At 42.8% G+C, this 27,464-nt stretch overlaps 1 protein-coding gene across 1 annotated transcript in view; it reads left to right on the forward strand.

Moving 5' to 3' along the window:
- Positions 1-27,464, forward strand: part of DNTT (DNA nucleotidylexotransferase) — a 151,822-nt gene that overhangs the window by 7,380 nt on the left and 116,978 nt on the right. The gene's annotated exons all lie outside the window — the stretch shown is intronic.

Below are 27,464 nucleotides of genomic sequence, written 5' to 3' on the forward strand. Positions count from 1 at the left end.
CAAAAATTGTGTTTGTCCATGTGGAGATGGATTAGTAGATCTCTTTCCCACATATTTCTCTTTTGTAATTTTTAAAGACATGAGAGATTAAGATTAATTACACCGCTCTTAAGAAATCCCTTGGAAGACCCTCTGAATGATATTGGTTTATCTGTTAGTAGATATTAAAAAAATGTGTAACAGAAATTGTTGCAAAGTTCTTTTTCTCTGCTGCTAATATTAATCAAACGATGATTCAAATGTGTAATTTATGGGGTTTGTCTCCCTTTTTAAGTTGTACTAACTAAAGGATACTAGATCTATTATATTTTATCTTTAAAAAATAACTCTTGCTATTACCCCTGTCTGTTTTATGTTGTTTCGTTTTTTCTGTCATGTTTTGCATGTGTTTTAATGTGTTTGATTGGATTGGATTTGATTCTCATATGGTTTGTAGCTAATATGGAGAGTGTCGGGTTGTTTAGTTCAGGCTGAACGTGCCATCTTTGTTCTTTCACTTAGTAATGGAGAATCTAAGAGGTGCCACTGTCAGACAGATTCATTCCATATTTTGCTGTGTTGTTTTCTTGTGATGTCCCCATCATATGTTTTGCAGTGAATCATTAGAATCCTTGCTGTCATCATCATCATCATCATCACCAGAAAATGAAGCAGTCCAATAACCAACCTGTCTAAAATGGGCAGCCACAATGAAATGGAGATTTTTATGCCTTCAGATTAAAAGAAAAGTAGGTGAGGGAGAAATTTAAGATACTGTACTTAGGCAGAAAAAATGAAATGCATTGATACAAGATGGGGGACACCTGGCTTTACAACAGTACCTGCGACAGGGATGTAGGAGTCCTAGTAGATTACAAGTTGAACATGAGTCCAAAGTGTGATATGGCAGCTAAAAAAGCCTATGTGGTCATAGGCTGCATCAATAGAAGTATAGTGTCTAGATCAAGGGAAATAATAGCTCCGCTCTATTCTGCTTTAGTCAGACCTCACTAGGAATACTGTGTCCAGTTCTGGGCACCGACACCAGTTAAAAATGGATATTGACAAGTGGAGATGTCTAGAGGAGGCAAGGACCTAAAACGACGAAGGACTGGAAACCATGCCCTATGAGGGAGACTTAGGGAACGTGTATGTTTACTGGAGAGAGACAGTTAGAGGTGATATGATAGAGCAATTCCTGGGTCAGGTTTGATAGTTTAAGGGAAGGAAGAAAGTAAGTGAAGAAGATAAGAGTAGGTAGACAACTGGAATAGATAGTAAAGAAGAAGAGTGGAGATCAATAGATAGGAGGGACATCAAGAAGGAGAACATCAGTGATGACAAGTAGATGGAGATAAGAAAAAGACCAAAAAGAGACTGAAATTATAAAAGAGGCAAGACAAGGGAAACCCAGGAGATCCAAAAAAGCAGTGTGTGTGTGTATCGCACTGCGTTCTGAGAACGTTCTGATCACGGATGAGACGGAACGCATTTGAGAATACCGCACGTATGTGTTCCAATCGGGTTCTCAGAACGCTTAATGTGTTCCAAATGTGTTCCAGGAGGCGGATTTGAATGTGTTCTGAATGTGTTTCCAGAGAGCTGAAACGTGATGAAAACGTTCCAAGAGAAGTGTGTGCAGTATTCTATCCTTCCCAATCCGTTCCGTCATTCCTCCGTCTCCCTGATTGGCTAAAGATGCCCTTCTCTTTTAGTCCTCCAAGTCCTAGGCGTACTATTTTTTCTTTGCTCTCCCATGTATGATGCCCCCGTCTTGAAAAAGGATTTATTTCCTATTCTCTGCATGCACACAGTGTGTGGGTTTTTTTTTCTGTGCACGGGCACAAAAAAAGCAGAAATGGAGACATTACATAGACTAAGCATAGCACATAAGATCACAGGTTGCATGTTTGCAAACTGTACCGAGTGCGCAAAAGCAGTGATCAAGTGTCTCCGGAATTGTCACACGAGTCACTTCTGTCGCCAGCATATTGCAATGTGTTCGACTATTTATCTCTGGGTTGTGTAAGTGACCCATCTCTGTGTGTGTTGGCACAATACACCTGATATCAGGGGGCTGGTGTTTAAAGACATCTGGAGTCCGCGATGCAGCGACCCCAAGGGCTGCACCAGGAAAAGGGGGGAAATTTTCTGAGCGGGGGACCTGAAGGTTATGTGTTTTTGTCTTTTTAAACACTCTTTTGGGCTCTGAGGATTTCGGGCTGGGCTCCCTGCGTGCTTATGACAGATGGGCTCTTTTCCAGCTCGGCTTTGGGGCTTCTCCTCCCCGCTGCATTGACAGAGGAAAGGGAGGCATTTGGGGCGTTTAGACTGGGTTGGTTTTACGGGGTCACGTTACGGGGAAAAGGAGACTATTGGTGGCGGGTTTTGGGTACTGAAGCCATGGAGGCCATAATGGATGAGGGGCTGGATGCTGGGAAAATATGCAAATTAGCTTTAAATTTTGGACCAAACGAGCTCATAACAGCAAAAGGAGCGGGTTGTGGCACCAGGACAAACGGTAGGATCGACCATAGAAAGAGGATGTCATGAGCGAGGAACGGCGATTCTCGCCCGACACAGAAAGACAGTGGAAATGTGTGGGGTCTAGGGTGCTCTTGTGCCAAATTGTCAGTCGTGGCTCCTGTGATGGGAGCTCGACATTCCGCTGTATGTTTTTATCCTTGTAGGTGACACAGACAGGAAAGGAGTTGCTTCCAGCGGCCAGTTTCTGGAGCAGCAGTAAAGCTCTCATGAGATGCCCTACTGGGCTGTCAGAAGACCGCTGGTCTATGACCCTGTTCTGATACTGTGTGACCTACAAGATGACAGTATATTTCGGCCTGCACAAAAAGGGGCAGGGAACTTCCCCGCCTCACATTCTGGTGAAAGAAAAGAAATAGAAAAAAACCCTTCCCTCCCAGTGTCCCCTGAAGGTCTCTTCCATTTTGGGAGAAAGGGAGGGGGCCATGTAGAAATGCATGCAAGGCGGAGTTTCCCACTATGACATCCATTGAGGGTGTGCTGGGGATTGGCAGCATGCTGGCTATATGCAAAAAGATCTTGTTCTTTGAAAAGCCTGAGCAGCCTAAGAAGAGTGTTACCTAAGCCAAAATTACATCTGAGGAAGTGGGTTTATGTGTAATGTTGACCATGGTTTTCATTGCTGGCTGGTACAATTATTTTCAAAGAACTGTTCTCCTCCAGCATTTAAAAAACGGATCATTTCTGGATTTCAGGAATTATGTTCTTTTCATCTGTAATCTGTTATGTATTAGATAAATTATTTCTAATCAGAATTTAACTAATATTACACTTTGTTTATAGTACTGCACAATTTGCCACTCAAAACTTACCATTGCTGAGTGATCTCAAGCAACCATGTATTCAACACTCCTTGCCTGGATTTATTATTATTATTTATAAAATGTGAAGCTTTATTTGCCAAGTGCTTACAGTTTACACAGCAATGTATTTCCATTGTTTTTAATTAGGATAATTTTTATTTTGTAGACATTTCTACTTGCATTATAGAATAACATGTATGGCCACTCTACCATGCATTTTTGATTGTTTGAATGAAGACATTCTTGGTCACAAAGTCATGTAAGGCTGTCAAACAGAAGCAGTATGATGTGGGCTAACTTTACAGGGCACTGGTAAAGAGTACCACCATCTACCTCGAATGTTTGGAATGATGCTTTTCAGAGCTAAGCGAATTAGCAATATGGATAAAGGTTGTTCTGTTACCTCTATCTTTATTAAACTATATACTTTGATGCTCTTGGCATGTGTATTTCCTGTACTTTGTGGCATGATATTCAAGAATTTACACATCTGCCAGTCTGAACAGGTATTTTATATAGAAGTAAAGGACACTACTGTTAAGCATGGCAACAGATGCGAGTTATTAATATAATTGCATTTAACACTGCGACGAAATAAAACAAACAATCTTCTCAAACGTCATAACAAACAAAAGATTACCCAGAAATTGGGGAAATAAATTGGTAAAAATAAGTCTGGTTCCCTTGAACAATATTCTTGTACCATATCCAACTTAGGATGCAAGTCAACAAAAGGTTTAATAAAAAAAAAAAACATAACATACAGTAAACAATAACATTTCTGAATAAAACTAAGTGGTGGATGTGTTTTCCAGGTGCCAAACAATGTTCTCAATTTTCTTTATTCTTCCATCCATTCTCTGAAGGACTCTCACAATTTCCTGTTTAGTTTGAGCTGTGTTTTCAAGGAAGATTGCACTGTACAGAAAAAAGAAATATACAAATAGCTTTTAATAAGACAGTTATTGCAATGTATCTGTTAACACATATGTTCGTATATTTCTTGTTATTTACTGTCTTGTAAGTAAGAGTTTTCGTGATATTAAGGTAATTGGTTATAGATATATGTTATTAATAGAAACCTTAATCCTTATTGTCACCACTCTTTTTTGAAATAGACAATGCATTTATTTAAATTCACCTGACTGTTGAAGTTCTGCAAGATTTTGGGTTTCTGGCAGATGTCACTTGCTGCAAGGATTCCTGGTGGTCCCGATTGGATTCTGGTTGCACAAGGTTCATCCTAACATCTGCATTTTGTCCATATAAAAAAAGTAAAGAGATAACTAAATCAGAAATTGTGCATTGATATATAAGAATCTCTAGGAAACTGCAGGTCGATAATACAACTAAAATATTAGGACATTAAATTTCTCCATCTTTTTGCAGATAGAATAAATAAGAAAAAACGAGTGGCATGCTGTTGTCTAATATATTTATCCTCCAGTCTACACCCATCTATCCCTTCCTATGTTGGAAAGTATGGCGACCTCAGGGATGGTAGTCCATTTTAGTGTTGTTTTCTTTTGGAAACTTATAAGGGAAATAGCATTACATGATATTGATATAGTGACTGTCTTTAGCAACTGTTCCTTGGCTACAACACTGGGAGAATTCCATGGCATACCATGCAACATGAGCCTTTATGTAAAGCTACAAACTTACCCGATGGATTTTTTCCTGGGAGCCATTGTTCCCGGCCATAAGCCACAGCTCTTTCATTAGGTGGGAAAAGGGTGGTTTTTCTTTGGGGGGGTGATGGCCCAAACTATTCACACTGTCCAAAAGGTATCACGCGTCTTTTTGAACTTCATGAATACCTCTTCGACGGTGCGGTTGTAGCCATGCCTTTTTAAATGCTCTGCTAGCTCTCTATGCACAGGAAGAATGGGCATAGCAGGGACCTCATGAGGCTCTGTAATTTTTCGCTCCCCCTAACACTTCTCAGGAGCAGATCTATCTCCTTATTTGCCCACGTGGAACCCTTCCTACGCGCCATCAATGCTTCCCAAGAACTTCGGCCACTCTGCAAAGGCCAGCGGGGAGATGGTTTGCAACGTATCACACTGTGCCGGGATTCTTGGCGCCAAAACATGACTTGCGCCCTCTAGTGCTTTTACTGCCGAGCCGGGAGTTGGGAGTGCAGAGAGCCAGCAGCATCAGCTAAGTGATAGCGCAGAAGTTGATTCACAACCTCTTAATTAATTGCAGACAGTATTGTTTTATACTTGCTGTGATTGAAGCATGGATAGCCATGCATGACGCAAAGCAGTGCCTCCACGCAAGCAAGGGGGAGGGTGTGGAGTGCCCATGAAGTTTTGGCCTTATTAGAAATATGGAGAACAAATTGCAGAACAAATTAAAAAAGAATTACAAGAAATTTGGTATTTTTAGGATGTGCTGATGAAATGGCAAGAAAAACCATGTCAGATCTGCCGAGGATGCAGAAGCAATCCAAAAAAATGAGATGGGATGAAGGTTGTGAACATAATCAGAGAAGTGGAGACAACCCTATACATGTCCCTTTTATAGGGAACTAGAGAAATCTTTCATGGGGATGTTAGCATCACCCCTCATAGGTTTCCCGAAGTCTCATTTTGAAAGGGAGGGTGAAACCACAAATGTGACTGAGGGACACCGCATCCACCTCCATGGCTAACACAGGCGATGGAGGCACCCAGGAAACAACTACCAGACAAGACAGTGGTGAAGGCAAGTAGCCCATCTGTAATGCCTGAATTTCTGCTATGTGCGTGACAACATTATTATTTGTTAAAATAACAATGCTTTACTCTTTTTTTCCCCTTGAATTTTTCAGATTCTGATGACACTTGTCTCGATGACACAATCATTAGTATACCTTTCACAATTTGGAAGTGGACCTACGCCAAATAGCAGGTAGTAATTATAATTTATGTCAATTTCTGGATCTCTGTTCTGTTAATAATATAGTGAACCTGTACAACTGGTACCCCCCGGTTACGAAATTAATTGTTCCGCGCGCTTTCGTAACCGGGATACTTCGAAGCCGAATAGCCCATGGCGCTAATGGGGAAAAAGCCGCGGCTGCGCCGCGGCTCCATTTAAAACAGCGCCGGGGTTTTTTCGTAAACGAAAAAACCTTCGTAAGCCGAAACAATAATCCCTATGGGATTATTCGTATCCCGAAAATTTCGTTAACCCGGGTATTTCGTAACCGGGGGACCAGTGATATGTGTTCAAAATAATAACGTTGGTGTTTCATGCTACACTTTGAAGGTGAGACTGGAGAACCATTGGGAGACTTGGAAAGACGTGCAATGATACAAGCGGGTAGAAGCGATGGTAGGTAGTATCTGCTTTTTTAAGAAAATTCCTTGTTAAAACCCTTTACTGATGCTACCCATAAGAAAAATTTCCTTCCTGTGGGCTTAATCTATTTTCTCAATTTTTAATTTCAGTACGTAACGATCCCGATGAGAACAACCAATGTATTGCGTCTCTGGACAAGACTGCGATCAACAGGAACAGGAATCGTCGCGCCAGAAGAGGAGACATATTGCGCGCACTTATGCAGGTGTAGTCGAGAGGCCCAACTTACCCGGAGAACACAGGAACGGTTCGGAGGAATGTACAGCCAGCATGAAAGCTGTAGGAGGACAGAAATGGAACTTGTAAATATTGAAGGAAGATGTAGGAGAAGTGCACAGGACAGACAGGAATGTTGCAGTACATGGAGACATGACTGAACTGTTACCGGAGGAAAGTAGATCATGAATGTCACTTCCAATCGGGCACATGACGCCAGGGCAACAACGGCCAAGCTTCCCAAGCAGCCCCGCCTGGCGCAGGGGGCAACGGCAAGGGAGGCAACCCCGTGCCCGGCCCAGGGGGCCATGATTACTACGCCAAGGAACTATGCAACATTTCAGGGCATCTCCGGGTGATATTCCTCCCTCACAGGCCAGCTATCTGTACAGATTTCCGGAGCACCATCCACATATTGTTGGGGGCACGTCAAGGGAACATTCCCCTGAACTCTGATGAACTTCTCCTGGCTATGCTCCTGATGGTGTCCTGTCACTCTATGTAACATTATAGCTGATGACAACACGTGAGAACACAAAGGGATGTTCAGATGTTGTGGAAGTCACTGCTCCCTTCAGAAGAAGGCTGTATTGGACCGTGCAATGTGTGAGCAATGCTGGAACATCTTCCTTGCAGCGCAGTTGCACCTCAAACAAAACCAAAATACCCCTGCAGTTCTCGTACTGGGAGGATAATCAAGAAAAAAAATATTTTCCCCATAAGGGAAAACATTATAGGGAAAAGGTTCTGTTTTGAAACCTAGATATGTTTCCGCATTCAATGTTTACCCTGTTATGTGCCCATAAAGAGGGACTTTAACCATTTCTCCTTGAACCAAATAAAATTTAGTTTTCCTGAAGGAAAACGTTTGTATGTCACCATGGACATATGGATAGTGTTCACACAATGTATATACAGTTTAATAGCCTGCTTTCTTACATAATAGAAAAACAAGTCACACACGACGGTTTTTTTTGTAAAGAAAAAAGATATTTAATCGTTGTTAAAAATGTTAAGTTATTGTGATGTGGACAAAATACACGCTGTGTCTCTGAAATTGGTCTGCCCTCCTTAATATACCTAACATTTCCACCCAGCAATAGCAATATTATACAGCAATGGTTTCTAACAGCCTCCTTTTGGTTTTAAAGTTTGGTATTTTCCTTAGGTCTTCACAGTGTAACATTGCCAATGGTAGGAAACCCTGATAATTAATAGAAATGTAATATATACAATCCATTTTTACACCATTGTTTTCCTCTATTCCCAAAAACGTATTTGAAACATCATATAGCAATTGTATAACACTACAAAATAGATTTCCAAAATTTGGGTAACAATGAAACTAATCTATAAAAGTCGGGTTTATACCCCACAAATAATATATACACCAGTAGCAGAACCTGATTGGAAAAAAAAAGTTAAAAAGAAAAAAAGAATCTAAACAACCGTGTCTACATTGCCGTCTGGTAAAGTTATTCACATGTTGACATGACACGGTGTCAAACACTGTATTTCAAAATTATAGATTGATACAAAGGTAAACCAAGAAAAACGTTTTGAACAGATCAATGCTGTTGGCAATAACTGAGGTTGATGTTATGAAACATCAAATAATGTCAGTTTCTGGTGTTCAGACCCAAAATAATGCTGTAGTTACTGCAGATCTAACAGTTTGACCCTCTTTTTGTGATTTGTAGAGTGTCTCTGTGTTATTCGAGAAGATGGGAGGACAATTTTCGCAGGTGGTTCAACATCGGGATCAAGGACTTCTCCCCTTGTCCTCACAATATTTGTGCAGGTATGCACATGCTGTAACCACAGAGATAAAATTTTCCTCTTTCACAGTTAGTCTACCAGAAAGACAACCACACTCGAGTTCAATCGCGAAAAACATCTCTCCACCACGCACCTTGCCCTACAATGGGCAGTGTTATAAGCAAGTTTGTCAGGTGTTAATTCTCCACGATATGTGTCCAGCCATTTCCTGATTGGGTGGCACACATCCCCTATAATCAGTGGTGGAATGGCTACATCGTGGACATGCAGGGTGGGATTTCCGGGCACAAAACAGCCTTCACCATCACTTCACATAGCAGAATTGTTAAATATGTGGCTATCGTGGATCTCCCACAATTCCCTATTCTATGTCAATAAGCCTCCACTGTGGTCTGTAGTTGCTTGCAGAACAATTGAAATCCCTGCTTGCGGTTGATGTATTCCTCTCTGCGTCCCAGTGGTGGCAAACAGAATTGAGTGCCATCAATAGCTCCTATGCAGGTGTGGTCCAAGTCTCTGAAATCCATCCATAATCTGAAAAAAGGCAAAGGTATTAAATTTGGGATATCGGAAAGGGGGTTAATATATTTCATATCAGATAATGCATTATTATTATTATTATTATTATTATTATTATTATTATTATTATTGGTATATGAAACTGGGATCAAAGAGACAAAAGCATAACAAGGACAATAGAAATATTATGGTTTATATCCTAGGACACACTGAAGGAGAATCCAGATGTTTACTTGTTCAATATACACTCTTACAAACATTCAAGATACTTTTCCAGAATTGCAAACCACAACAGCACAGCTGGATAAGAGAGAGGCAGCAGCAGAGATGCCCCTCCGAAGTGCTCGTCCCAAGCCTAGGACCACCCCCCCAGCACAGCTGGATAAGAGAGAAGCCAGCAACAGAGATACGCTTTAAATCCATGCCAAAGCCAAGGACCATTAACCCACCCCCATAATTGCAAAGGTAATTGAAAGCCTTTCTTTTTTCCCACACAAGGAAAGGCAGGATGTAAACATATCTTAATGGTATTACAAAAACAAAATCTATATATCTTTAGATATTGAATATTCATTAGCACCCAGAAGTCTTAGGTTTAAAAGTAATATTGATACACAACGTTTGGTAGTTTCCAAGCTGGATGTTTTCCTCAGCAGCAGCTTCTCCATAGCAAGGCACACCTCGAGGCAATTTCGGCGTGTGATATTCCCAACCTCAAACGGGAACCGCCTTCCTATGCATCAGAGGGCTTGAGAGCCCCACAATAGTTAGGGCCTCTCTTCTCCACCGGGTAGGACTCCGGAATCTAGACTCCCCACGCTCCAGCTCTGGTCTTAAGATGCTAGCCAGATAAAAAGGGTTTCTTTAGAAATGCGGAAGTTAGAAACCACATGTCGTATCTCCATCGCTGGAGGACTTCGCACTCCACCTTGGTCCGCTCCCGGGGTTGCTGCCCCACCGTGGGATGCGAGGCCAGGTCTGCCATCCATTCCAGACAAACTGGATATTCTAGATTGCCGCTGGCAGCCATAACTGCAATCTTACTCAAAGCAGCCCTCCGGCGCGAAATGAGGACAAGCGATTTGGCAATGGCGACTCATCTTCTCCTTCTTCTCTTCTCTTTTACCATGCTCCCCAGTCAAAATGCTTTCTCCGACGCCATCTTCAAACCCCCACAAGGAAGTCATCGGACGACTTCCGGGTCAAAAACCGAGTGGCGACGTCATTGGTACACCGCCCACAAGATCTAATACGCATGCGCTATAGCAAACCGTTCTGAGAACGGTTTCAAGAAAAAGGAATCGCAGTGCGGTAAACTGCCGTTCTGATCACGTTCTGATCATGTTTTGATTTCTAATGCGGTAATATCCGTTCCAGGAACGTTCTCATCACGTGATGATATGGAACGTTCTCAGAACGCAGTGTGATAATCTCCTTAGAGACAATTTTCGAGTGTACGTAAAGTCTGTCTATGTTTTAGTATTTGGTGTGTCCTAATAAAACTTAATTTTTTTTAAAAAAAAGAGGTGATATGATAGCCCTGTTTAAATATTTGAAGGGGTGTTATACTGAGGATGGAACAAGCTTGTTTTCTGTTGCTCCAGAGAATAGGACCTAGAGCAATGGATTCAAGCTACAGCAAAAGAGATTCCAGCTCAACATTAGGAGGAACTTCCTGACAGTAAGAGCTGTTCAACAGTAGAACATACTCCCTTGGATTGTGGCAGAGCTTCCTCCTTTGAAGGTTTATAAACGGAGGCTGGATTGCCATCTGTCAGGTGTGCTTTGATTGTGAGTTCCTGTATGGCAGGGGATTGTACTCAATGGTCCTTGTGATCTCTTCCAACTCTATGATTCTATGAGGCTGATTTCAACATTAAAGAGAGATTGAAGTGCATTTAAAAATCCTGCAAATGAAGCAGAAATGGTCAATAATTGTGTGAATGATTATCATACACAATTGCGGAAATAAAGTGATATTGGAAATGCACTGAAATCCTGAAAGTAAAAAGATGCACGTTAATGCTTCTTTGTGGCACCTTTAATGGCGGGCTTTATGTGAAATTGTTATGTGTAATTACGCAATTTTTCCAGTATATTCATGAGATAAACTCTTGATCTCTTTTGTATGATAAATTCTCCTGATTCTATGAGTTAGCTATGGACTCTAATCCATAAAGGCTCATGTTATAATAAATAGGTTAGTCGTCACCAAAACTTGTTATTGTAATAAATCATAAGTTTAATTTTAATTGCTCACTTGGGTAAGTGAAGCTCAGCTCTGTAGAAAGAGAAACTGATTTCGGGGCAATCTGGACAGGGTGTTCAAAGGATAATTAATAGGTTATATATCAATAATCCTTCTTGCCACAGACAGTGTATACTGGTATACTCGAGGTATGTATAGTTGTTGCAGTGAATGTGCAGGAGTCAAATGCATGATCCTGCATAGCCCTCACTATGCCTGTTCATCTTACACATTCAATAGCGTCTGAAAACAGTTTTTAGAAATAGACTGACATCCTGTTCAATATTTATGAGATTTACAATCTTACAACTTTTGGGATTCATGTTCATGATTGCTAACGACAGAAGGTGACCCCAACAACTTAAACCAGGCTGCACTACAATCAAAGAATTTCCTAGGGGCTGCAGATTAGGATACTGGGAAATGATAACTGCAGTGCTCTCCTGGTCGTGGGGTATATTGGCAAACAGTTGCTCTAGGACCATAAGAAATCTCTCCAGCTGGGCCTGTGTGTGTGTGTTTGTGTGTGTATGCACCTTCAAGTGCCCTGTCAACTTATGGCAACCCCATGAATTTTTACTACAGAATTATTTGCTAGCTATGTAGACTATGAACCCCATTACGTTTTAAAGGAATATCATGAGTTAAATTCATGTAAAACTAGAACGTAGCAATTTTTTTTACTACAGTTCCAAGAATCCCCAGCTAGCACACCTACTGGCTATGAGGGATTCTGAGGTTTGAAGTCCAAAAAGCAACTTTTCCAAGTGCACATGAAATCCAAATCAGTTTGGAGAGGAAATTATACCGTTAAATGGCCTGTAGATTGCCTTGGGACCAGCAAAGCTCTTGTGGTGAAGAAAAGTGAAGAATTGTTCAGGATATTCAGCATATCAATCATTTGAAAGTTACTTGAAACATATCCTTGCTGTTCTTCAGGGTCTTCCTGTCCTGCTGTTCTTGTCCAGGCTCAGTACTGTGGCTGCAATTCATGTGCTCAGAAAAAAAGATGCTGCAAAAGATTATTTTCTGTGCAAATATGGAGCTGCAATGAGGCATCAGTATAATTTACTTGTACAAGCTCTGGGCAACCAACCATTAAATGACGCATTGTCTCTGGCTGAATGCCACATAACCAACAAATTAGGTTCAAACCATCTTGAAATTATGTCTTGGTGATAGCATCTTGTTATAACCACTTTATTTGAAGATATAAATATATTGCCTTTTCTTTTCCTTTGTAACTTGGTGATAGCTTTTACTTGCCATAGTTATTTTTAGCTTTTTTTGTGTTAGAGCTGCAGCCTATGTGAGGTCTTTGATAAATAGAGGGATTTTTTTCACTCAGAGGTGATCCATGCAACTCTGAAATACCATTTTTGAGTTCTATTATAGATGAGTAGCTGCTTTATAAAGGCAATTAAATGTGATATTTTCCATACCATCAAGTCAGCCAAGAAAACAGGTCTTTTGCTAACATGGCAGTTGCTCTTGTGTAATGAAACTTAAGGAGGCTTATTTTCTTACAAGTCATGGATTGCATGATAACAACTTCTGTTAATTTACATCCTGAATTGTAACCAACACATATATGCTTTATAGCTACTATTTGAATTGATCTTTAATAATACTATGGCTCTTTAGAGACATATTTTGTTTACTTTAGATAGATGTATTCTAGTAAGATCCATGCTGCTAAAGGAATGGTATTAGTGCAAGGTAGGGATGAAGCAAATTGACAAAGGCTGTGTCCGCACTGCAGAAATAATCCAGTTTGATGCCACTTTAACTGCCTTGGTTCAATGCTATGGAATTCTGGGAACTGTAGTTTTGTGAGACATTTAGCCTTCTCTGTCAGAGAGGTCTGGTGCCTCACCAAACTACAGTTCTCAGTATGCAGTAGCACTGAGCCATGGCACTTAAAGTGGTGTCAAACTGGATTATTTCTGCAGTGTAGTACAGCCAAATATTATTTGCTCATTTATTTCACCTTGACACTGACACTTCAGTTTCAGCTAAATTTTGAAAAATGGTGCAAAATTCTTTTGTGGGTCAGAAATTTTGAACAGGTTTTCCCCCAGAACTTTCTGAAGCACCATTTGATCATTAGACAGTTCAAAATGGATTCAGTCATAAAATGGCTGGCTCACTCGCCATTAACTGGGAACTACCATTAGCTGGTAAAAAACACACTCTTATATCGAGGATGGATCATTAATTTAATCCAAGTGGTACCATGTTAGTTATTGCTCCCAAGAAAGGGCAGGCTTGGCAAAAATAGAGTGTCCCAGTGCGTCAATTTTATCTGAAGTAACAAGGACATCTTGCTGTGCTAGAAACTTAACTAATTAAAATCTGGTAAGTTACAAATGAAATTGGAAATCATCTAATGAAAAAGGGAGACTGTTGAAACGATTAGAACAGGAGTTTGAAGCTATTCATCTTCATGAAACATTTGCTAGTAGCTATGTGAGAATCAATAAGCTTTAAAAGGGGGCACAGTAGGGAGATGGGGTGAGAAAAGAGAAAGGAAAAGGAAAAAGCGAAAAATCTTTTTGTGGTGAGAAATGGGGTTTACAGAAATTTATGCTTCTTTTTTCCTCCTCTTCATAGCTGAATGCAGGGACACATGGGAAGGGAGAAGGAACAAAATCATCTTGTGTACAGTTGGCTCTCCGCTTTTTTTCAGCGTTGGCTTTTTCAGATTTGATTAATGTGTTCTCTCTAGAATCTGGCATGGCAGGAGGTTGGACTGGGTGGCCCTTGTGGTCTCTTCCAACTCTATGATTCTATGATTCTAGGTCCTCCAGTGCAACTCTTCCAGAAGTTCATCATAGAGTCACACTGGAGGACCTAGAGTTAGGCATTTGCAAGTCTGTCAGTGCAATTCTGTGGTAAATCTCTGTCGGATGTTGACTGTAAGGTTGTGCTGGATGACCTAGAGATTCCTAGAGAGGTGTTCTCTCAAGTAAAAAAAAAGTGATGTTTTTATTTGCATTTTTAAAACTTTAACAGGGGAGATTATCACATGGGAGTACGACATCCTTCTCCCATGCTTAAATAGCATTAATCGTGCAGTCAGGGAGAAGATTATCACACCCACACATTCCTCTCCCATTCTTTTCCCATCTGTAAACAGTAATGGATCTGTCATTGGGTATTAACTGGAACTACGTTAATACCCAATGACAGGTCCATTACTATTTACAAATGGGAAAAGAATGGGATAAGAGAGTGGGAGTGTGATAATCTACCCCCTAATAATGTGATCAACGTTATTTAAACACAGGAGAAGGATGCTTTCCTCTCCCATGTGATAATCTCCAGAGGTCCTGCACCCCGAACTTCAGAGAATGTGGGGGCCCCATTCTACAGTATTTTTAGATTTCCAGTTATTCCAAACAGTCCCTTTACCTATTTATTCTTTTTCAAAAAAATGAAAACAATTTTTGACCCCACGGACAGTTCATTGGCAGCTCATGCGTCACGGATTAATAAAAGTCCAGGAGTGTGACAGTTTTTATCTAAAGATTGTTTAATGTTTTCCCTTGCTTCTGTAATGAAACATTAATGCGGTCCCTGGCCGTTCTATAACAACAAATGAATCTTCTTGCATTAAGGCACCAAAAGCTTGTTGCTTTTCTCTCTCCTCCCCAAAAGACACAGTTCACGCTTGCAGTGTGATTTTTATGAGGTAAAATAAGCCCTGTCATTCTCATCCCCCTAGCCCCGGGGGCTTGGTTGGCTTCGAATATTAATACTGAACTGCAATAAAACTTAGAAGGATATTTTTCTTATAGACAAATGCAATTTAATTCAGAGAGGGAAAACTAGTTAAGTCAGAAGAAAAGGGTGGTGTGATCCTGAGGCTCATTACAAATGCTCTTGAGTTGCTCTGGCTTCAGGCCATTACTCATGATAATATGAAAGTGAATGTTTGAATATAGGCAGAATACCCATTGTCTTACTCTACCTGAAGAAGGTGACACTTTTTTTTTGCTCTCCATCCCATTTCTATTTACGTTGTATTTCATTCTTTTCATTTATTTAAGAGTCCGCTATACCACTGACTTGAGTAAACAAATAAATTATTTTTAATGTAGTTTCAATCAGACCACCTGGCAACTGCACTTTGCTTTAGTTTACAGTCAAATTTGGGTTCTTGCAGGTAGCAAAATACTGAAGTGGCTAGATATATCTTCTAAGCAACATATCCTTTGTAGCGCAGGAACTCTTTAGGGAAAAGAAGTTCACAAATTAGTGTGTCAAAACAGTGAAGTAAAAATATGTTCTCTGTGAACCTTATCACCAGAGGTTGCTCGCTCTGAACAACAAATTTGCTTAGGGAACAATCCACAAAGAAAGTTATCTGTGAAAAAAATAAATTAATAGGATACATATTTCCATATGGAAACACACATCTTGCATCTCACAAGACTTGTAAGGGAATGAAGCACATCTTATATTAGAAATCAATGCATTTCTGAGACCTGTGATATATGTCGGAGAGGAAAAATCTGCACACCACCACATGCACAATGTGAAACCACAGTGAAATGAGAATGCCAGGAGGATTCTGAAAAAACACAAAAAGAACAATACTGACTTTAACATCCCTAGTGAGGAAGAGAATAATGAGAAAACGCTGATTTTTCTCCAGTTCCTAATAGCAATAAGAGATTTGTTTTGTTGTGAAGTTTATCTCATGGGATCTTTCATTATTAACGGGATCTTTCATTAATAAAAATGGTTTTTCTGAGGCTTCCCCATGAATGCTTCCACCACAGAAGGAAAGTGGGAAGCCTCTATGACATTTCAGATGCGCGATGGATGATCCCACCTCTGGTGCTTCTGAAACATTTGGGTAACACTTCAGCAACGTTTGGGCAGCAGTAAGTGCCCCGTGTGATAAACTCCATCATGTTTTCTTTTGTTTATAATAAGATTTTAATGCAATTTCTACCTTGATGTTGCTTTCTGACCATAAAATCATACTTTCTGCACAGAAAATAACATTTCTCTGCAGAAAGTGACATTTTCTGTACCAAAAAAAAGCCCCATGTGTGGATTTTTTGCTGAACAAATCCCAAACTGTGAATAATCCTTGAAAACTACACAGTTTACAATGACTTTCTTACATCAGGGAGAAAAATGGCTAAGTTATTTCTTCTTGTCCATGAAATTGAAATTTATGAAGATTTATATCACTAATCTTGATCCTATTTCAGTCTGCCTTTAGGACCGGTTTGAAGAGAGAAATGAGGTTTTAGGCTCAACCAAACTTTTATTATAAAGACCTACTTGAGCTTTGCTGCTTCTGTTGATTTTATTTTGTAGTTTTCCCTCTTTGATTCTATGGCTGTTTTAAATTATTGCCCAAGATTCTGCATCAGGAGATATATCTTTGCCACATGGTTATGATACATTTCCCAGTGTAAACCAAATTCCCTTTCCTCTGATCTGCTCCATCCCCAAAATGGCAATTTATGTGTTGGTGGAGAGTGAGGGGGGAGCAGCAGAGATACATCCAACTATTTTCCTTTACCAGACAGACAATGGCTGCCTCTACATTGCAAAATTAATGCAGTTTGACACTACTTTAACTGCCCTGGCTCAATGATATAGAATTATTGGAATTGTAGTTTTGTGAGATATTTAGCTTTCTCTGTCAGACACATCAGATTGCAAAAAGTGGTGTCAAATTGCATTAATTCTGCAGTGTGGCAGCAGCTTATGATAGGCTGCAGGTTCCTTGGATGATAGTTGATGATGATATTAGTGCTGTTTGTCCAGCTAAAGGAAAATAGCTTAGCACATCTCTTCAGCTTTCTCTGCTCTCTACTGAAATGGGATTAGCTATCTTTGGGGAGAGTGGTTGCAGCAGAGAGAAGGTGTGTTTGATGAGATTTTGGTTGTATGTGGTTAGAACAGAATTCTGATCCACAAAATGACCAAGAAAGAAAGTTACAGTGGTCTAAGTTGGGTTTATACCATTTGTAACCACTACTAGGATGCCAAATAGACTGAAGACCACTATCGTGCATCACAGTGTTCACATACTATCCAACTGGTTGTCTTTTAGCACAGGAGAAATGCAAAATCACCCTTCTGCTTTTCTCCCCAGCAACATATGTACCGAAGCACTACTATCTCTGTATGTATTGATGTGGATAGATTGAAAGCTGGCTCTGCCTTGGTGATACAGTGGTTAAATGCTAGTACTGCAGCCAAAAAGTTGTGAGTTCAGTCCTGGAGGGCTCCAAGATTGATTCAGGGGATTATCGCACTGCTGAAAAATGTGTTTTACCATTGCTGAATTGAAGCTTTATTTGGGCTGTACCCTGGTGTTATTGCATGGCTTCTGTCCTCAAAACTGCCATTCAAGTACAGCACAGCTCCAATGTGGTTCCTTGAACTCACTTCAGTGGCCATTTTTCAAAGTTGGAAAGCTCGCAAGTTTGAAAAATGACTGCCGAAGCGAGTTCAGAGACCCACATTGGAGCCTGGGTGTACCTGGATGGCGGTTTTGAGGACAGAAATTCAGCAGCGGTGAGTGTTTTTCAGTGGTGCGATAATCCCTTCAGCCTCTCATCCTTCCATAGGTTGGTAAAATGAGTACCCAGCTTGTTGAGGTTAATTGGCTTACAGATTCTGAAGCCACGTAGAGTGTGCTGAGTTCACTGATAAGCGGTATAGAAATGTACATGCTATTGCTATTTGCCTGCTATCTGGAATGGTACATTTTCTGGCTTATTGCCTATAATAGCACCACCAGCAATTTGCCTATTTTATCCCCTCACTCTTCTTTATAAGCATAACTGGGTGCAAATTCAGCAATGAGGTGAATGTGTCAGCAGAACACCTCTTGTGTAGCTGTCCAAAATGGTCAGCATTATTCTGTTAGTCATTTTGGACCTTCTTATCCCCCACCCCAAGTACTGAACTGAGAAATGTAACCAAACAGTTCAGTAGTGTTGCTTTTAGTATATGATGTGAAAGATGTTATCTATTTCATTAGGATGCTTATACCAGGCCAACAGACGCCTCTCTCTATCATGTACAGATCAGGTAACTTTCTAGGATGCAATCCTCATTATATCCCACATTTGTTAAATCTGTGCTATTTTCAGTACTTATTTCCTTTTCCCTTGAATAGTCAATTTAGGTTACACTGTAGTGAACAGAGATAGAGGTGGTGAAGTAGAAATTATTTTTTAATCTTGAGCAAATAAATCAAAACATGCCAAAGTGTGTTTTATGCAGAAAAGCAGCTCTATAATTTATTTCTGTGTTTGCTGGCAATGTTTCATTGAGGGAGGAATACATATTCAGTGTTAGTCTAATTGTTTATTTAAGACCTCTTAATGAGCTCTGGTAGTTGGAGAAAACATTGAGTAATGAGAACACCATTTGAAGCGAAGTCTTTTGATAGCATCTTTCAGCTGACTGTCAACAATATTTGACTAGACATGGAATTTTAGTTTTCTTCTCAATTTAAGTCAGTAATGTATTTTTCCTTCATACCTGTCCACCCACTAGTAGAAAACAGTGAGCATCTTACCCAAAATAGCAATGACATTATGTTTTATGTCATTTGTCTTGATAGCTTATTCATGTGACTGGTTAATATTTTTCCTCCTCTTCTTTTAAAAAGAATAAATTAGAATTTATTTTATTCTTTAAAGCAGCCATCAGTATTCCATGTAAGTAGACCTGGTACTGTGGTATGCTTGATGAAATACACTTTTGTGCTCCTTTTAAAAAAATGTTGCCTTTGTTAATATGCTGCTGATCTCTATAGCAATTTATAGGGAGGTTCCACCCAAGATATTTTGTTGCCTGAGAGAAAGCAGCAATGATTGCCCTACTGAAAGCCAAGGGACATAGTACCCAAAGTCAGCCAAATTATTTTGGCACATCAGGCAGACAATTTCAAAAGTACCTCTTCCCCCTCCCCAGCTAGTAAAACTCAAATAACAATGTATTAAATAGCATAAAGTTTGTGGCCTGTTTGTGACACTCCAGATCCACTGCCTGAAGGGGCCACTAATATTTGCTAGATATTAGGACTGGGTTTGGCCCAGCCTCCACGTCTGTGGGAACTCATCATAGTACCACGCAAGCTGAGCTTACCCTAAAAGTGGCACCATGAAGCAGCATGTTTCAAGAAAGAAGGACTTTTGAGGATGCCAACATGTTATGACACCCCTGTTTAAATATTTGGAGGGAAATCATACTGAAGTTTGAGCAAATTTTTTTACTGCAGCGCCTGAGAATAGGACCTAGATCAATGGGTTCAAACATCAGGAAAAGAGATTCCACCTAAACATTAGGAAGAATTTCCTAACTGTAAGAGCTGTTTGATAGTGGAACACGTTCCCTTGGAGAGTGTAAGTTTTTAAACATAGGCTGGATGGCTATCTGTTGGGAGTACTTTGTGCATTCCTGAATGGCCAGGTGTTGGACTGGATGGCCCAATTTTATGATTCTGTTCTATGATTCTGTTCCTGTTCTTTCGATTGGTGTGGAGTGCTGTGAGGGGAGGGGCTTGGGCATGAGAACCGGGATGTTATGAATACATCCTTTTGTTCATCTGTGAAGTGCTGAAGGCTATAGATCAGTGGTTCTCAACCTTCCTAATGCCACAACTCTTTAATATAGTTCCTCATGTTGTGGTGACCCCCAATCATAAAATTATTTTCGTTGCTATTTTATAACTATAATTTTGCTATTGTTTTCCGATGGTCTTAGGCGACCCCTGGGAAAGGGTTGTTCGACCCCAAAGGGGTCGCAACCCACAGGTTGAGAACCACTGCTATAGATGGTGGACCCAGGGTTTTCAGAATTTAACTGCTTCTCTTAGGCTTCCCTATCCCCAATTGGCTTAGCTGCAATTCCCATTTAGGGTAGGGAGATGGACTTTCTGGGGGAGAGGATGGTTATGGACAAAAGGGCTGAACAGATGGGTAGAAAGGGGCAGCCCTTTCTGCCCTGGATCGGTGCCACGGCGAACGCACGTCATGGCACCGATCTGGCCTTTGCAGAGCGCAAAAAGGAGCCAGTTTTTCTGGCTTCTTTTTGTGCCCGTGAAGGGGCACCATAGCTGCTGCCTTGAGGCAAGTAAATTATATGTTGTTTGTGAGAAAAAATTTGTATGTGGTTTCTACATATACAAACATTTGGTAACTGTCTCTGAAGTTTGTTTTTTTAATGACCGATGTCTTTTTTATCCCTGTTCACTTGGTGTCCCTAATCATGAGAGTAAAATTGTCAACAAATATATCCTTCTCTTTGGGGCTGTGCAGATCATCCCTAAGGGGTGGCCTGTAGCCGCCTTCAGCTGTGATACATAGGGGCCACAGCAACTGCACACTGCAGCAGCTCCTTTTTACGCCCTGGAAAGGCATGACAGCTGCGGCACCGCAACTTTAAGTTGCTTCTTTGGTGCTGCATTGTGTGGACGCAGCACCAGAGAAGCCCTGTGATGCTATGCGCCATGTGGAGTGGTGCACGACATCACAACGCCCTGGGGGCAGAGTCAGGGTGTGCATCATGTGGACGCCACGCCCTAACTCCTCCCCCAGGCCAGCCTTAATGGCCAGTCTGCACAAGGCTTTAGTGCCTTAAAAGAAGTAAGGAGGGGGGGAGGAATATTTTAGTTATGGGTTGGGGGTAAACACAGAGAGGAATGAACAACTGCTGGAGCAAATGGAAAGAAAACAGAAGAGTCAATCTCAGCAAAAGCATTTGGTAAGAGCATTTGGTAAGATGCAAGAATTCATGTGTTTGGAGACGACTTCAAGCCATTTATTCTTCTGTAGACATTTGGGTGGAAAAACAGTTCAATCCTTCTAAATGTGGAAAATATTTTTTTAAAAAGGAAAAGCTGGGAAACCACCATAAAAAGGGGAGGGAGATATTGTCTGCATCTGCATTCCTCCCCTACCTCAGAGAATCAGATTCGGAATCTAGTAGGGTGAATTTTTCCACTGATCCTTTAGAAACAAGTACAGGCAAAAGGGATCTTTGTTCATGCCTTTTTTTCTCTCAAGATGATAACCTGCAAAACCCTCCAAACAAAATCAAAAGTGCATTAAAATTTCTCAAAGATACCCTGTAAATGTCCGAGGTTGGGTACACACATGTAGAAAGAGACTACGTACAAGTAGAAATATTTTCATCTAAATGCAGTAAAATTAACTTTATTCTTTGTTGACTGAATGTGCAAAGAACCAGAGGGAGGCAAATGAGGCATCCCAAAACATAATGCCGTGTCTGAGTGAAACATCTGCCACATTTGTCTATGATGGAAAGGGAGACAAGTGTCAAATATGTAGGAGAGAACTACTTATTTCTAAGTATATGGAAGAGATAGAAACAAGTTTTAATATGAATCTTCTTTTTATTTTCAAAGTGAGATCTGATATTGATCTAGTTCTGATATTGCAGCTTGAAGAAGACACATTTTTATTATTTAACGTAAAAAAAATCTGAAAAATAGAGAATAATAGGGGCTGTATATATGGGGTTGGTTCTAGGTTTACTTACGTTTAGAATAATGCCACAGAAATCAGTGAGCTTTAACTTAGCTAAGACTATCTTGTTCAATTCATGCTGTTAAATCTAAGCATAACAAAATCGGTTTTCAGCTCACAGGTAATCAACCATATCAAGATAATTTAGGCCTTGATAAATGCTGGCATGGGGGTAGAGTGGGGACGTGGCAATTGCACGCCGCATGCTCTGACTTCGCCCAATGCCGGTGTGACGCCGCATGTCCCACTGCACAGTGGGAGGCATCATGGGGCTCCCTTGGTACACCATGCACATGTGCTGTGCCAAAGGAGCACCGAAAAGCCATGGCACCAGTGGCTATGGTGCCCTTTCTGTGGCGCAAGAATAAGCTGCTTTTTGCAGCTTCTTTTTGGACCACGGACCTGCTGAGAGGGGCAGTGTGGTGTGTGGTTGCTGCATCCCCTATCCGGCAGGGAAAAGGGTGGTGTCCCACCGCCCATTAGGGGCCATCTTTACAACCCCTTAATATACTTTAAAAGAGTTTAAAAAAAGAAAGTCTTTTCTTCTTTTAAAAAAATTCTTGTGCATTAATGCAGCTTTTGCTACGTAAACATTTCAGTATGTTATTTAAATTTGCTAGATGTTATAGTTTGCCTTTTTGTGTTGTGTTGGTGTTTCCCGCTGTGCATAGGATTCATGTCATGGTTTGTCTAATACCATCTGACAAATCTAATGCTTTGTAGGCTTTTTTTAAAATACCCAGAACTAGAAAACCAAAGAAGACTGTTTATAAAAAGACATAACAGCCATTCTTCTCAGTTGGACAAGATAATGTGCTGTCTTAGTCCAGTTAAATCCAGCAGGAAAGCATTTGACATATGTTACCTTTCTCTGCATTTTGGTGACCCAAACTAGATCCTCAATTAGTTTGGGGCTGGACCTAGATTTTATCTCATTGAATATAAGTCCTCAAGCCTGCATTTGCTAAGATAGCAAGCTTACTACACGAAGACAGCACAGCATGCCTTCCACTGAGCACAATGGTTGTTAAATTTTCTCTTTGATGCAGGGATCTATTTTATGTTCTCTTGCTTTAATGGTAAAACAAAGGGGAAAAAACGAACCCCACAATCCAGAAATGATTAGGCTTGTTGGTTGTTACTAGATACAATGTGAAGAGGCTCTTAGGCCCAATTTCGGAGAAATGAATACAAATCCCAAATGTCTAGAGCCAACCATGCTGACATTTTCAATTGGAAAATGCTGTGTTAATCTGGATAATGTTTTAAGAATACTTATTGGCGGGTTACAGACCGCCAAATAGTACGTATACAATACGTACTAGGGTTAGGAAGGGGCGGTGCTTCCGCACCCCCCTAACCCTAGTACGTATTGAATACGTACAAGATGGCGGCGCCCTGTTCATACGGGCGCCGCCATCTTTATGTATCGGACGCTGAGCATCCGTACGTGTCGCAGCCTTTATGACGTAGCGAGTGCGCCCCTGGCGCCTCGCTACGTCACAAACGCGACTCTAAAAGAAGCTCCATTTTGGAGCTTCTTTTTCGGTCTGTGCGGGAGCTGCGCCGTCTGAAGGCTCCGGCTCCCCCGCGGACCTACCGGCGCCGGCGGCAGACCGCCGCAAAGCGGCGGTCTGTACCCCGCCATTGATCTTTGCAGCTATCAATTCTTCCCTGAAATGGTTGAAACCAGTTCTTTTCAAAAGTAAATAAATAAATAATAAAAGTTTTATTTATATACCGCAGCCTTCCATAGATCAGGGCGGTTTACACACAATTAAGATATACATACATAAATCAAACAAATCAAGCATAAACAATACATCAAAGAAACAATAAAAACAATAAAAAGATAAAAAGATAAAAAGATAAAACCCCAATTAGCCCTTCCTCATGGCCACGGAAAGAGGAGGGAGGCCCTAAATGATGTTCATGGGGGGAATGCTTGATGAAATAAGAAGGTCTTTAAATCCTTCTTGAATTGGGCCAGGGAGGTAGTCGAGCGGAGCTCAGCGGGCAGCGTATTCCAGAGGGCCGGGGCGGCGATGGAAAACGTCCGCTTGGTAACGGAGGAAAGCCTAGCCCCCGGCACCTTCAGGAGTTGCTGCCCAGATGTTCTGAGGGTGCGGGACGGAATGTATGGGGAGAGGCGGTCCTTCAGGTATCCCGGACCCAAGCCATTTAGGGCTTTATAGGTAATTACCAACGCCTTATATTGAGCTCGGAAGCGAATGGGCAGCCAGTGAAGATCTTTTAAAATCGGTGTTATATGGCTGGTCCTGGGAGCACCAGTGACCAGCCGGGCTGCCATATTCTGCACCAATTGTAGCTTCCGAGTTTGGTATAAGGGTTGCCCCATGTAGAGTACATTGCAGAAATCCAATCTTGAGGTTACCAGAGCATGTACAACCGTTTCAAGGTCCCTCTGGGCCAGGTATGGGCGCAGCTGGCGAATCAGCCGAAGCTGATAACAGGTGCTCTTGACCGTCGCATTCACCTGAGCAGTCAGGTGAAGCGACGAGTCAAGAAGCACGCCCAGACTGCGCACGGAGTCCTTCACAGGGAGCGTGACCCCGTTCAGGACAGGTGGAACCACCGCCATTCCTGGACCAGGAGAACCTATCACTAGTACCTCCGTTTTCTCTGGATTCAGTTTGAGTCGGTTTTCCCTCATCCAGCCCATTACTGACTCCAGACAGGCCACGAGAGGAGAGACGCCATCCCCAGTCACTGCATCAGTCGGAGACATAGAGAAAATAATTTGGGTGTCATCAGCGTACTGATAACCCCGCGCCCCATGTCTCCGGATGACCTCTCCCAGCGGTTTCATGTAAATGTTAAATAGCATGGGAGACAGAATGGCCCCTTGAGGGACCCCAGTTTTAAGGGGCCTCTCGTCGGAGCACACGTCTCCCAGCTGCACCATCTGGGACCTCCCAGAGAGGTAGGATCGGAACCACTGGAGCGCAGTGCCCCCCAATTCCCACCTCAGCTAGGCGCCCCAGAAGGATACCATGGTCTATGGTATCGAAAGCCGCTGAGATGTCCAAGAGCACCAACAGGGACACGCTTCCCCTGTCGATACCCAGACGGAGATCATCGACCAAGGCGACCATGGCCGTCTCAACCCCGTAACCCACCCGGAAGCCAGTTTGAAATGGGTCTAGATAATCCGTTTCATCCAAGACCGCCTGAAGTTGGATTGCAACCGCCCTCTCGATCACCTTCCCCAAAAATGGCAGCAGCGAAACTGGCCGATAATTATTATATACCAGGGGGTCGAGGGAGGGCTTTTTCAGAATAGGTTTTACGATGGCCAATTTGAGTTCTGATGGAAATTGGCCCTCCCTCAAAGATGTATTAATAATCCGGCGTAACAACGAAGTTACCGCCGGACCCCCCTGGGCCGCTAGCCACGAGGGACAGGGATCGAGAGAGCAGGTCGTCTTCCGAACTCTTCCGAGGATCTTGTCCACATCATCGGTACTCACCAACTCAAATCGATCCAGCACAATAGAGTCCACGGAGGCTCTGGACACCTCTACCCTAGTTTCTGCTTGAATGTCGGCGTTAAGACCTTCGCTTATCCGAGAGGTTTTATCCGCAAAAAAGTCGTTGAATTGGTCGCAGCAGGCCTTAGAAGGTTCCAGGATCTGGTTCAGGGAGGGAGGGAGCTGAGTTAGCTCCCTGACCACCCTGAACAACTCTGCTGGACGCGACTCTGCGGACGCAATACGAGCACCATAGAACGAATTCTTTGTTGCTCGTATTGCCTCTCCGTAGTCCTCTAACCGTTGGTCTAGGAGAGCCTTGTCGTCTAAGCAAAGGTATTTGCGCCAACGGTACTCTAGCCGTCGCAGTTCCCGCTTCCTTGCCCGGAGATCTTCTGTATACCAAGGCTTACATTTGGAAGCAGGCCTGAGAGGGCGCTTAGGAGCGATACTGTGTATAGCCCTTGAAAGACCGGAATTCCAGATACCGGTAAGGGCGTCAACAGAATCGCCGTCGCTACCAACCGTGAGCCCCTCTAAGGCCTCTTGGAACCTTCCAGGTTCCATCAACCTTCGAGGGTGGACCATCCGAATAGGTCCGCCACCCCCGGGGGGGGGATCTGGGTAGAGACCTTGATTTTAGCCTCTACCAGGAAATGATCCGTCCATGACAAGGGGGAAATATTGACTATTTCCGCCCACGGATTTTCCACATCCGAACAGAAGACCAAATCGAGAGTATTACCTGCACAATGTGTGGGACCCTGTATTAGCTGGGACAGGCCCATGGCCGCCATGGTCTCCATGAATTCCCGAGCCGCACCGGATGGAACATAGCTGGCCGCTAGAGGAATGTTGAGGTCGCCCAGGACAAGAAGCCTGGGCGTCTCCAACATTAGCTCTGCGACCAGCTGTGTCAGCTCGTTAAGGGAGTCTGCTAATGCACGGGGTGGCCGGTACACCAACAGAATCCCTAGACTGTCCCTAGCTTTAAGGGTCAGGTAAATACACTCAATATGGGACGTCTGTCGGATGTAGTTCCTGGTGAGGGACACGGTGTTCCTATGTATCAAGGCCACACCCCCCCCCGCCCACCTAACCTGCGCTGGTCCTTCACCGAGAACCCAGCAGGCAGGGCCTGAGCCCACACAGCATCCCCTTCAGGCCCTAGCCAGGTCTCGGTAATGCAAGCCAGGTCACATTTTGAGTCCTCCACAAGATCGTGGAGGATGTGGGTCTTGTTGTTGATTGACCTGGCGTTGCACAGGAGCAGCGACAAGGTTTGTGGCACGGTTGGAGCAACCCTCAGGTTCCTTTGGTTGGGAGGGGGACCGGAAGGAGGGATAGATATGATGCATCGATCCCTCCTTCCCCTGGAACGTAAGCCCCTTCTCCCACCGCCATACCTCCCCTTGCCCCACACTACCTCAATGGGAGCTCCGCTCAAGACGATGTTATCCCTTCCCTCCCCAGCCCATGCATTCCCCACACCCAGTTCATCACCCCACCCCACCACGGCCGTATAAAGAGCAGGGGTGAGCCACCCCAGGCATCCCCTGCTCTAGGGGCTAGAACCCAGCCTCCCTAACCCACCTAAAAATACGCAGCTGCGCAGTTGCGCAGCTGCGCGCTTGCTCACTGGGGAGCCGCAGATGACAAGTCCTAGGGCGGCTCCTCCGCGTGGGTGCGCAGCTGCGCAGCGTCCTCCAAACACGGAGGGCCGTCCGGCGGCGCGGCGGTGACCCCAGCAGCAGCAACACAGTCCTTGGGGGCGGGCAGAGGCGGGACGGAGGAGGAGGGCCAGACGCGATGGTTTTATCTGGTCGCTCTCACCGACACGCCCTCTCCCCCGCCTTCCTCCAGCTGTTCCTGGCCCCTGGGATGAGCGCTTGCTCACTGGGGAGCCGCAGATGACAAGTCCTAGGGCGGCTCCTCCGCGTGGGTGCGCAGCTGCGCAGCGTCCTCCAAACACGGAGGGCCGTCCGGCGGCGCGGCGGTG

This window comes from Sceloporus undulatus, chromosome 3 (genome assembly GCF_019175285.1).
Source record: "Sceloporus undulatus isolate JIND9_A2432 ecotype Alabama chromosome 3, SceUnd_v1.1, whole genome shotgun sequence".
Classification (NCBI taxonomy): Eukaryota; Metazoa; Chordata; class Lepidosauria; order Squamata; family Phrynosomatidae; genus Sceloporus; species Sceloporus undulatus.